A 9,395-nucleotide genomic window follows, 5' to 3' on the forward strand; every position below is an offset into this window, starting at 1 on the left:
CATGGACGAAATAAAGCGACTCCTTGAATTCACATTCTAGTTTCCGATGAAGGAGTTTCTTAGCATGAGGTCTTACATCATTGATGCCACATGTCTGTATGTAGCGAACTAACTTTATAGTAAGCTATGTCATTCTTAGGACTGTTGGTTTTGGAAATAATGTGTCTCTCACACACTGGAATAGTAGACCGTAAGACTGCTGTTATGCTGCTTGATAAGCTTCATCATCTTTGTCAGAAGCCACTGGTGTTTTCTCTTTCTCTCCCCGGGTGTACTTACGATAACATGATTTATGGTAATGGGCCTCGGCAGCAACCAAATCTCTGGCTGTGATTGCCAGTATTCTATGGTCCAGTTGTTCTGACCCACTCTCCGAATTGTTTCATCTGACCTGAGTTCCCTGGATTGGAATAGTGTCTCTCTGGTATTTGAACCAGGCATATACTTGCTTTCTTTCTCACAGAAGATGCAGATATGGGCTAGGACACGAGATGTTGTTGCTGGACAACGGGAGGATCTCCTTTCGTTTGAACATTGTGGCTCAGAGTCGGGTTCTTTGTTCAACTGCTGAAGTGTTTTCTTGTGTGTGAACTTAGACCTACAGTCACTATGGTAGAACAGCTTTTCACCATACTCATGTTTTTCGAGAGTTAAGATAGGATCAAAATTCCTTATTCTGGCTGCGTCGACTAATGTACAAATAGACTGGTCATCTCTGGCCTTTGTCAAATATGTTTCAGAAGTTTGTTTGGAACAAATAATGCAAGTCCTCTCTATTGATGATAACACTTTCTGTCTTTTTGCTGGTGATTCCATTGAGCATCTTCTTACAGTCACACTATCATCTGAAGAAATATAAATAGATGTAGAAGAACGTTCTGTGAAGTAGCATTGTCGTTTCGAAGAAACAAATGCTTTTCACTGACTACATATGAACTTTACATATTAACCTGTAATTAATAAATTATCAATTAAATTTATTTCATCCATTCATGTAAGAATATCAAACACAAATAACACATTTTCAAATGAAATTATCTTTTATTCAGCACCCATAAGCAGTTGTGTGTTGGAACATTTAGTGATAAAATCGTATTTTTTTCGTTTTTTTACATAAAAACTTATAACTGTCATAAAAATCTTAAGCTGTGAGATTGAAAAGTCCATCATGCATTTTTGTTAATGGTATATATATACAGTATATGACAAGTTTTCTCCTACATTTTGATACAATTTACTGATTGACAGCCCATAGCCCACGCTTGGTAGGAGGAGGACTGCTGCTCGTGAACCTAATTGTAATTTGCACCAGCATTTGTTTTGGGTAAAAAAAAAAAAAAAAAAAAAAAAAAATATGTAACAAACACCTATATCCGTAAGTGTTTCCTCAGAAAACAAGGCTTTTGACCTGCTAGTGACATCCATCCACCACTAGGTGGATTTGGGCGTAATCACTTAAAACAATTTATTTAGATCACTTTATATAAGAACGCATATGAAAATGAGACGCAATGAACTATATAAAAACTAGATTCGCTCTAGAGTCATATTAAAAAAAAAAAAAAATAATAACAGGTTGCATACTAATGAATTAATTACTCCAAAACAAATTCACAAGCAAAGAAAATATTAGTCAATTGTATACGTTCATTGGTGGAATTAGTTTAAACATGCACCATAAAAATACAGTGTACTTGAATATAGAAAGAATTAATAGGCTTGCTGAATGAGAGAGAGAGAGAGAGAGAGAGAGAGAGAGAGAGAGAGAGAGAGAGAGAGAGAGAGAGAGAGAGAGAGATATGGACGTTATTAGGTGCCGCAAAATATATATATATATATATATATATGTATATATATATATATATATATATATATATATATATATATATACATATATATATATATATATATATATATATATATATATATATATATATATATATATATATTGTAGAAAAACAATTGCAATTCATTTAGCTAACGTTAAGAAATCTGTTCACTGGTTGATCTGTGCATATATAATTTTCATTATCAAGTCTCCAATAAAGTTCTCATTAATATTGTTACCGTTTTAAAAATATTTTAGATTAGCTCTTTACTACTTCGTAATTTATTAATTTATTTATTTCCTCTCCTCACTGGGTTATTTTTCCTGTTGGAACTCTTAGGCTTATAGCATCCTACTCTTCCAACGAGTGTTTTAGTTTAGCTAGTAGTAATAATAATAATAATAATAATAATAATAATAATAATAATAATAATAATAATAATAATAAAAATAATAATAATAATAATAATAATAATTATAATAATAATAATAATAAACTATATTCTTATATTTATCATCATGGTTATTGATATCAGTAGTGTTAATATTGGAATGATAATAATAATAATAATAATAATAAAAATAATAATAATAATAATAATAAACATTATTCTTATATTCATCATCATGATTAGTAATATTATTATTGTTAATGTTGGATAATAATAATAATAATAATAATAATAATAATAAACTATATTCTTATATTCATTATCATGATTATTAATATTATTTTGTGTAAGTGTGGGAATGAAAATGATAGTAATGATAATATTTATTATTATTATTTTAATATTAACCTCATACTTTATAATAGGGGACACTGGCATTGTTGTTATTTTCAGAGCATGCTTATTATTTTAATTATTTATGAGTAGAAAACACAATTCATGTTATGCGGCTCATTTTTATTCAAATATATTCAAACATTTGGCAACAACCAACAAGCATTGTAGTTTTTGAGTAATAATAATTTCAACTAACTTCTCTCGTTCATTTTTTTTTATCTGTCAAAACATATCAATGAAGTAATTTTGATTCAATATAATTATTTGTAACGGTTGTATATTTATGTATTTTAACATTAATAATAAGAGAATTATATCAGATATTTTTGTTTATCTGTCAAAACATGTCAGTGAAGTAAATTTTATTCACTTTAATTATTAGTACTAGTTATATATATGTATATTTATGAGTAAACCTAATAATGGGAGATTGATATTAATTAAATAAGAGATAAAACAATGAAATGAATATAAATACAAAAACTTAATGACATGACGAAGGAATTTCCATTTTGTAAGGTATGAAAATTATTTCAATAAATTGAATGCTATATATAGTTCTTAATTTAGCAGTTTAGATCAAATGACCTAGGCTCTCCTGCTTCTATTCTACGAACTCTTTCAGTCATAAATTCAAAAATAATCCCATCATTACTTAGTGGTTAAACACCCACTTCTTTGATGACCTAAGGATAGGCTGAATAACAAAACGAGGTAACCAAAAGGAGAGAGAGAGAGAGAGAGAGAGAGAGAGAGAGAGAGAGAGAGAGAGAGAGAGAGAGAGAGAGAGGCAAATGGTGTATTCAAAGGGGCTATTAGTCATAGACTAGATAGGAAAATGAGGTAACCCAAAGAAGAGAGAGAGAGAGAGAGAGAGAGAGAGAGAGAGAGAGAGAGAGAGAGAGAGAGAGAGAGAGAGAGAGAGAGAGAGAGAGAGAGAGAGAGAGGCAAATGGTGTATTCAAAGGGGCTATTACTCACACACTAGATAGGAAAATGAGGTAACCCAAAGAAGAGAGAGAGAGAGAGAGAGAGAGAGAGAGAGAGAGAGAGAGAGAGAGAGAGAGAGAGAGAGAGAGAGGCAAATGGTGTATTCAAAGGGACTATTAGTCATAAACTAGATAGGAAAATGAGGTAACCCAAAGAAGAGAGAGAGAGAGAGAGAGAGAGAGAGAGAGAGAGAGAGAGAGAGAGAGAGAGAGAGAGAGAGAGAGAGAGAGAGAGGCAAATGGTGTATTCAAAGGGGCTATTAGTCGTAGACTATATAGGAAAATTAGGTAACCAAAAGAAGGGAGAGAGAGAGAGAGAGAGAGAGAGAGAGAGAGAGAGAGAGAGAACTCAAAATGGTGTATTCAAAATGACTATTGGTCACTGTGAAATCCCCAAATTACAATAAAAGCATTTTCATGTACTTGAGCCAGATGGGACTCATAATAGTATTTCATTGTGTGGGGGAAAATAATGAGTCTCTGGGAGAGAATTTATATTTATGTAGGGCTTCTGTCAGCATATATCATTTACCCGCATAGGCACTGCATCTGCTGTTCCCTTTTGAGTATCTATCGTTAAAATGATTTATAAATTTTGTTATTGTTATTACCATGAGTCATGGTATGACAATGAAACAATCCCTTATCATTATTATTGTAATGTTCATCATTATTATTATCAGCCTTATCCTTGTCTTTGTTACTACTACTAATATTATTATTATTATTATTATTATTATTATTATTATTATTATTACTCAAATAAGTCTGGATAGTAACACTGAAATCAAAGTTTTGTTTAATAAAAAAAGCAAGGAAACAAATGAAGACAGCATAGAATGAAGATGAAAATAAATAGGAATATCAATAACACATATATAAAGATAATGTATTATGGTATTTTAGTAAAATATATACATAAAGGAGCAACAGTGTGGTATGTTCAGATTTAATTTTTTTTTTAGCTAATCATCCATTTAAAACCATCTTTTTTTTTTTTGTAAACTTGTTATTTTACCGATTTGTTTCTATGATTTCTAATCCATTAAAATTCATTTACAGTGTGACGATTGATTCGTCATTTTACAGGGTATTGAAGGTATGCTGACCATGTGCCTTTGATTTCATTTCAACTTGATAACTCTTAGTAACTATACTCAATATTTTTTGATGAGACGCATTTGCACCGACTCGCAGCTGTGCCCTTTTAGTCCGGAAAAGTTTACTGATCGCTGATTAGATAGAATCATCATGTTCAACCAATCAGCGATCAGGAAACTTCTCCGAGCTAAAAGGGCACCCTTGCGAGTCTCTGCAAATCTGACTCACCTAAAAGGAATTGACTATAGTAGTTATAATGTGGTGAATGTATAAAGAGATGGAGGAGTATTACAGTTATTTTCGGAGAGAGAGAAAATCAGATGAAAATTTAAAAAGCGTGAAATAAATATTCCTTTTTATTGTCTAGTGTTCCATGAAAGCATAGCGAAGGTTATAACACCGAAAATAGATAGTTAGCGATCTTGTCCAATCTCACAGACAAGAGCTTCAGTTGTAACATTTTTTTATTTTATGAAAATAGCTATTTCCTCGTATTGCTATTTTCTGCTTAATGACAACAACTTTCTCGAAGATGTCATATTTATCTCTCATATATATATATATATATATATATATATATATATATATATATATATATATGAACTGATATATATATATATATATATATATATATATATGTATATATATATATATATATATATATATATATATATGTATATATATATATATATATATATATATATATATATATATATATATATATTGAGGAACTCACTCATGTATGCATAAGAATATATATATATATATATATATATATATATATATATATATATATATATGTATATATATTATATACATATATACATATATATATATATATATATATATATATATATATCTATATATATATCAAATAACTCATATGTTTTAATACATTAAAGTCTGAATTCTCTTAACGACCTCGGCATTAGAGGCCCAGGCGAAACCACTCAATGACTATAGTATATGACCAGCTGGGTTTCGAACCCTGGTTCAGGATACTTGTAAAACAAGTATCCTGGACCAGGGTTCAAAACCCAGCCGGTCAGATACTGTTCTCTTTGAATGATTTCGCTTGGGGCTCTGATGCTGAGATCATTAAGTGAATCCAGAGTTTAATGTTTTAAAATATATGGTTTATTTTAGATATGAAAAACACGTTTACTTGTGCAAAATTTATCATATATATGTATATATATATATATATATATATATATATATATATATATATATGTATATATATATAATATATATATATATATATATATATATTATATATATATATATATATATATATATATATATATATATATATGAATGCATGTATTTTCCCTGCTTTCTAATATTTAAAAATGAATATCGTATATCAAAATTGTCATTTCATATTTATTGTTACTTTGAGAAACTTTTCAATGTTATTTATATAGATATATAGCCTAGAACAATCGAAGCTCTTCGTTATAACAAGGGGAAGATCCACAAAAATCATATTGAATGATGTAAAATATGTTTCTATAAATGAAATAAACATAATACACGCGGATCGTTAATTAAATCGTATTTAACAACCGTAATGAATTATTCAGTTACCCCAATAAGCAAAAACAGACATTTTATTCTTCTTGTAATATAATGGAAACTTAATCGATTGCCATTGTTAATGACTATATTATTCATGAAGAAAAATTCTTATTGTTTTGTACAATAGGTGACCAGATTTGGAAACATACACATGGTACACACGTTAACAGTTATGCAGACGCCAATTCTTAGGCAGACAGAGATCGGTAGAATTAACAATCAAGCATCCATGATTGCATACACAAATTTGTACATACATATACATATATATATATATATATATATATATATATATATATATATATATATATATATACATACATATATATATATATGTACACGCATATATATATATATATATATATATATATATATATATATATATTTGTGTGTGTGTGTGTTTGTGTGCGTGTGTGTGCCTGTGAGCGTGTGCGTGTGTATTGTAGCCATGAAAAGGAGAGCAAAAGACTTGATTAGAGCTAGCACTTTCGTGTTACTGGTGATTTAATCGGACTCACACTTCGAATAGATATTCAAGGATATCCTATTTAGTGACAATAAGGGGATCCCTAAGCTGCCGGTATCCTGACGATTCCCGACAGTGGCTTAGATTTTGAACTGTGATTACACAATATTTCTTTGGGTAAAGTCAATAATATGGATTACTGGCTTGACATCCGACCAACCGACTCCATAACTTTATCCAATGCAATATTAAACTAGGGCCTGGAGACAGCCATCTTTTGATATTTTGTTCTGGCCGAAATCCCTTTAGATGTTTGGCCGGAGGAAAGTAAGTTACGCTCTGAAGAAGGAATATTATATATGTAAGATTATTTCCTGAAAGTAATGTCTTTATGGGTTATGGTGGCCGGTTGGTAACGTCTTTGCCTGGTGGTCGCAAGAATCGGGTTCGAGTCCCGCTCAAGCATGTTAGTTCCTTTGGTCGCTGCAATATCACCTCTGTGAGCTAAGGATCGGGAGTTTGGGAGAGCCTATAGGTCTACCTTCTGAGTCAACAATACCCATTGCCCGACTCTACTTGGTACTAGCTTGGGTGGAGAGGGAGTTTGGGCACTGATCATATGTATATATGGTCAGTCTCTAGGGCATTGTCCTGCTTGATAGGGCATTGTCACTGTCCCTTCCCTCTTCCATTCAGGAGCACCCTTTAAACCATTAAATATGAAACCCTTAAAGCTGATGTTTGGCTGCCATAGAGCAAGTTACATTCTGAAAAAGGAATACTATTTATTATATTATTGGTGTTTTCATAGCTATTGTTAATCAACATCTTATCAACATATTTAATTATTACCCTTATATACATTTTTAAAAAGAGGCCTGACGTCTAAAGAAAATTCGTGAAAGATTTTTCAGAGGTCATACCTGAGATATGTCCTCGACTTATAGACGCCTTTAATTGTAAACTTGAATATGCTATAAACACGCGTGCTTACGCACACACACAAACACACACGCGTGCATATGATATATATATATATATATATATGTATATATATAAATATATATATATATATATATATATATATATATATATATATATATATATATATATATATATATATATATATATATATACAATGGGGATACAAAAGATAACCCAAAAGTGGTTGATGTTGGAGAGAGGGGGTTAAAGACTTATTGGAAATGAATGGCCTTGTTATCTGGGAAGGTCACGAGTAAGTGCTGCACATATATTAACGCCCCATAATAAGTAGGGGTGTTTGAAACACTACTGGTAAGCCTTCCCTGTAGGAGCACCAAGGACTAACATTGTTGGAGTTCTACTGTTATAATTTTCATCCACAAATTACTTTAAAAGATAGATATGAATAGAGATGTTGTTATCTTATTTACTGGAGCCATCCCTGTTTTCAAAAAATTGTATAGCCTCTATATGGGTGTGTGCGTGCGTGCGTGTATATTACATTACTAATTACTTGGGGAATACTTCATGCATTCCTTTTTAATTTCCTTAATGTAATTTTGTAAGGGTTTTGGTTGCCTATGTGGTAACCACCCTGACTGATGATCGCCAGACGGGGTTCGAATCCCGCTCTAACTAGTTAGTTCCTTTGGTCGCTGCAACCTCACCATCCTTGTGAGCTAGGGATTGGGTTTTGGGATAGCCTATAGGGCTATCGTCTGAGTCATCAGCAGCCATTGCCTGGCCCTCTTTGGTCCTAGTTTGGGTGGAGAGGAGGCTTGGGCGCTGATCATATATATATATATATATATATATATATATATATATATATATATATATATATATATATATATATGGTCAGTTTCTAGAGCATGGCCTGCTTGATAGGGAAATATCACTGTCCCTTGCCTCTGCTATTCATGAGCGGCCTTTCAACCTTCAAACTTTATGAATGATTATCTCTCTTTTCTCGGATGTGATTACAATCAAAACATTTTCTTAGGGATTAAATGTATCAATTAACATATCTTCATATCCATAAATTTCCTTCTTTAGTTTTAAACTGTATCAGGCAACTCACATACAAATGAAAAGTGATGCCTTATCTACGGTTTCTTCAATACTACAGACGTTGCTGACAGTTGAATGTAACAAGCTAAGTCAAACTCTAACTTTGACTTGCAGGAAATGTTTTTATGTTGAACAGGCTGACGTAAGTCTCTTTTTATATCTTATAGGGGAAAGATATATTTTAGTTGTTACTGTTCTTAAAATATTTTTATTTTGATTGTTAATTGGTTCTCTTATAGTTTATTTATTTATTATTTCCTTTCCTCACTGGGCTATTGTTCTCTGCTGGAGCCCTTGGACTTATAGCATCCTGGTTCTCCAACTAGGGTTGTAGCTTAACTGGTAATAATAATAATAATAATAATAATAATAATAATAATAATAATAATAATAATAATAATAATAATATTCTAAGAGGATTTATATAGTTTAAATCTTCTTTAAATACCATGTTAGCCTGACCTTTCATTCTCACGTAGCAAGTAATTACTTCTAAAACTTTCTTCTTTCATGCAAACTAAACTCTTGACCTTCCATTCGTCAATATTAACTAAGTCACTGTGACATTTAATATTTTTATGATCTCTT

This window comes from Palaemon carinicauda, chromosome 14, assembly GCF_036898095.1.
Source record: "Palaemon carinicauda isolate YSFRI2023 chromosome 14, ASM3689809v2, whole genome shotgun sequence".
Taxonomy (NCBI): domain Eukaryota; kingdom Metazoa; phylum Arthropoda; class Malacostraca; order Decapoda; family Palaemonidae; genus Palaemon; species Palaemon carinicauda.